The 4,846-nt window shown below is 39.0% G+C and overlaps 1 non-coding gene across 1 annotated transcript; it reads right to left on the reverse strand.

The window, feature by feature from the left end:
- Positions 1 to 2,065: 2,065 nt before the first annotated feature.
- LOC127115946 (small nucleolar RNA R71) lies at positions 2,066 to 2,172 on the reverse strand. Its single transcript, XR_007800943.1, has one exon. It is a non-coding gene; the product is annotated as a small nucleolar RNA R71 (small nucleolar RNA).
- Positions 2,173 to 4,846: the final 2,674 nt, after the last annotated feature.

The raw sequence follows: 4,846 nt of genomic DNA on the forward strand, positions 1-4,846 counted from the left end.
GCGGGCGCCACAAGAGAAAAACAGTTTCCCTCCATTTTCAAGTTGAAGGGCATCCAAGTCATTTCCATCTTTTTACTTGCTTATAAATAGAAACTCGAATTCACTTTTACAATCATCCAAACTTAGAGCAGAGGCAAACTCAGAGCAACTTTGTTTCACTTAGGCATATATTCAGTTTTATAAAGTGGTAATCGCTTCGCATTGGAGTGTTACCACAGTTGTGTAATCAAGTCTGTGATAGAGTCTGTAATCGAGTTTGGAGCACTTTGGAAGGAAGTTAATCCTGTCGCCATTTTCATTTCCGCATTGCAATTTATTCAACCCTCCGATTGGAGCAGGTTTTTATTACTTGTCCTTACTTTATTTATTTCCCGCACTCGCTTTACTTTATTTATTTCCCGCACTCGCTTTACTTTATTTATTTCCCGCACTCGCTTTACTTTATTTATTTCCCGCACTCGCTTTACTTTATTTATTTCCCGCACTCGCTTTACTTTATTTATTTCCTCGCACTCGCTTTACTTTATTTATTTCCCGCACTCGCTTTACTTTATTTATTTCTCGCACTCGCTTTAAATTATTTATTTCCTCGCACTCGCTTTACTTTATTTATTTTCCGCACTCGCTTTACTTTTATTTATTTCCTCACACTCGCTTTACTTTTATTTATTTCTCGCACTCGCACTACTTTTATTTATTTTAATGCACTTTTACTTTACCATGTCTAGCTAAATTTATAAGGCTAGAATGTAAGGATCGTAATTGAACCAGTAATTCGTACAATTGTTCGTAGAAATACTTAAGGGCTATTTTAACTTTCAACTTAAGTTTTCCCGCACTTCAATTCCGTTGGGTAAGATCGAAAGCCGTCCAACGTCTTTTTAAACTTAATTGTTTTTAACTATTTCAAAAACAGCGAAAGCGCTTTGTCTAGTTCATTAGGAGTTTTTAACATAAAGAAGAAAAGAGATTTTAAAACTATTTTCGGACGCGTTTATAAGTTTAGAGTCTGGTTCATGAGAACCTCTTTTGGTTAAGAAATCCAGGTTATAATACTTTTCAACTTAGTCAAGATACTATATTTCTTAAAAATAGGTTTACTACTCTAACGCAATGCGTGCCTTTTTATAAGTGACAATAAGAGGGTTTGATTAGGGAGTACAACTCGGTTCTGAATACGCGAAAGTGACAGTTCCTGTTAAATTAGTTCTTTTCAAAGTAGGAAACACTGGCCATAAGTAGCTCTACTAGCAAGTACTTGGATTATCAATTAATTACGTGAATTACATTCGACCCTGTCTTTATCAATTATATCTTTATTTCAACACTTTACTTTTCATTGCACACTCCAAAAACACCTATTTCGATTGCCTTTGATAAACACCATAACAATAGATAACGATAGATTGACACTTGGTCTCTGTGGATTCGACAATCTTTTATATTACTCTGACGCGCTCGTATACTTGCGAAAAACACGCATCAAGTTTTTGGCGCCGTTGCCGGGGTCCAATTTCGTCAAATTTCATTTTCCTGTTGTTATATCGTTTAGACTTAGGCTATTTCCCGCCGGTCAATGCGAAGAACTCGTAGTACCAGAAGTTTAAGCTTAGTATACCCTCTGGCGGAACCTGAACGTTACGCTCGCGCACGTTTATTCTTTCATAGAATTAAGAGAGCTATGGCAGAAGATCAAAACCAAAGACCTCTTAAAGATTTCGCTCAACCATCTAATGAAGAACCTAGTTCTAGTATAGTAAACCCAACCATCCCAGCTAATAATTTTGAACTTAAACCATCTCTGTTACAACTAGTGCAACAGAGACAATTCGCGGGTCTCACTACTGAGAACCCAAACCAACATTTAAAAATATTTCTTCAATTAGCAGACACTTTTAAAACCAATGGAGCTTCTCCTGAGGCAATACGTTTAAGATTATTTCCTTTTTCCCTCAGAGATAAAGCCCTATCATGGTTAGATTCCCTTCCACCCAATTCCATTACGACTTGGGATAACCTTAGAAGAGTTTTTCTTGCTAGATATTTTCCCCCGAGTAAAACCGCCGTTCTTCGAAACCATATAACTAGATTTACCCAAAACCAAGGAGAATCGTTGTTCGAAGCTTGGGAGAGATATAAAGAGTTGTTACGAGCATGCCCACATCATGGCTTAGAAAATTGGTTAATCATCCAAACCTTCTATAATGGACTTCATTACAACACAAAGATGACCATCGACGCTGCCGCAGGTGGTGCTCTGATGAACAAACCTTATCCTGAAGCTAGTGCCCTCATCGAAGATATGACTCAAAACCATCAATCATGGTGACTCGAACGAGCGACAGTTGAGAAGAAGGAAGCCCAAGGAGGAGTGCATGAACTAAGCTCTATAGACATGATGCAAGCTAAAATGGACGCATTAGCCCTCAAAGTCGAGCATATGTGCATAAACCCGAATACTGTAGCCGCAGTTTCGTTGAATTGTGAGATATGTGGAACCAAAGGACACCAATCTGCAGAATGCAGTCTATTAAACGAAACCCACTCTGAGCAAGTGAACTACACCCAAGGGAACCCATACTCGAATACCTATAACCCTGGATGGAGGAATCACCCGAACTTCTCCTATAAAAACAATAACCCTATTCAAAACAATGCACCTCCGAGACCTAGTTATCAAGCCCCTAGATTAAATCAACTTATGCAACCTGTACCACCAAAGCCGAGCCTTGGGAAAATTATGGAAAATTTTATCACCGCTCAAACCCAACAAAACAAGGAGTTCATGAACCAAAACATTCATGTTAACGAATTGATTACTCAGTTAGGAACCAAGGTTGACCAAATAGTTACTCATACCAAGATGCTTGAAACCCAAATCTCTCAGGTAGTTTTAAACCAAGCCCCTCAGACTACACCTGGAGGACAATTCCCTGGACAACCTCAACAAAATCCGAGAGGACAAACCAATGCCATTACCCTACAAAGTGGGAACGCTTATGATGAGCCACCAAACCCTAGATTGAGTGAACCCGAAACTTCCAAGGAATGTACCAAACCCCCGTACGAAGTAAAGGAACCAGAGGAATCTGAAAACCAGGAAGGTCGAGAGAAAGGATAAGAACCTAAAGATAAAACTTACGTACCACCCCCGCCATATAAACCACCTATACCATATCCGCAAAGACTCAAACAAACCCAAATCAATAAACAGTATCAAAAATTTATTAAAGTTATAGAAAAACTTCATGTAGAAATCCCTTTCACAGAAGCCATCACCCAAATACCTTCTTATGCAAAGTTCCTCAAAGACATCCTTACCAACAAACGTAGACTTGACGATCCGAAGCCTTTGGAATGTAATGCTATTTCCAAGAACAAATTAGCAAAGAAAGATAAAGATCCGGGAAATTTCTCCATTCCTTGCCTTTTGGGTAATCATGTCATCGAAAAGGCTTTTCTAGACTTAGGAGCTAGTGTAAGCCTAATGCCTTTAGCGGTTTGTGAGAGGTTAAACTTAGGAGAATTACAGCCCACTAAGATGCCACTTCAGTTAGCCGATATATCTGTTAAATATCCGATAGGCATTTTAGAAGATGTTCCTGTTAGGATAGGTCAGTTATTTATCCCTACTGATTTTGTTGTCATGGACATCAAAGAGGACAATGATATACCAATCCTTCTAGGTAGACCATTCTTATCGACTACAGGAGCCATAATAAATGTCAAGAAAGGAAAGTTGACGTTTGAGGTAGGTGACGAGAAAATAGAATTTATACTTTCGAAATTTCGTATGGCACCTGTGATGGGAGACTCGTGTTATGCCTTAGATATCATTGATGAGTGTGTTAGAGAATTAGAACAAAAAGAAATTATAAAAACAATTAAGTTACCATCAACTCTCATAAGGGAAGATGATGACTTTAAGAAACCCTACATCGATGATAACCTTTACGAATATTTATCCCTTACCCCAGATCCTATGCCATGCCCTAAGAAACCAACCTTAGAACTTAAGGAACTGCCTAAGAACCTGAGATATGAGTTCCTCGATGAAGAGATGAACCGTCCAGTTATAGTTAGTGCTACCTTGAGCCAAGAGGAAACGAACCAACTTTTAGACGTTTTACGAAGATATCCCTTAACCTTAGGATATAATATCTCTGATCTGAAAGGTATAAGCCCATCCGTATGCATGCATCGGATTTCACTCGAAGAAGATTCAAAACCCTCTAGGGAACATCAGAGAAGAATAAACCCTATAATGAGTGATGTTGTTAAAAAGGAAGTTCTTAAGTTACTTGAGGCAGGTATCATCTACCAGATCTCGGATAGTAAGTGGGTGAGCCCTGTGCATGTAGTACCTAAAAAGGGAGGCATCACAGTCGTGCAAAATGATAAAGGCGAACATGTAGCAAAACGTTTAGAAGGAGGATGGCAGATGTGTATAGATTATAGAAAATTAAATAAAGCAACTAGGAAGGATCATTTCCCTTTACCATTTATTGACCAGATGTTGGAGCGTCTAGCCAGACACTCTTACTTCTGCTATCTGGATGGATACTCTGGATTCTTCCAAATACCTATCCACCCCGAAGATCAAGAAAAAACTACCTTTACATGCCCTTATGGAACTTTTGCCTACAGACGAATGTCGTTCGGCCTCTGTAATGCCCTAGCTACTTTCCAACGCTGCATGATGTCAATCTTCGCAGATTACCTAGATTGTATCATGGAAGTGTTTATGGATGATTTCTCGGTTTGCGTATTTGATTTCCACAATTGTCTTGCTAACCTTGAGAAAATCCTGGAGAGATGCGTGGAGGTGAACCTCGTGCTAAACTGG

This window comes from Lathyrus oleraceus, chromosome 1 (assembly GCF_024323335.1).
Source record: "Lathyrus oleraceus cultivar Zhongwan6 chromosome 1, CAAS_Psat_ZW6_1.0, whole genome shotgun sequence".
NCBI lineage: Eukaryota > Viridiplantae > Streptophyta > Magnoliopsida > Fabales > Fabaceae > Lathyrus > Lathyrus oleraceus.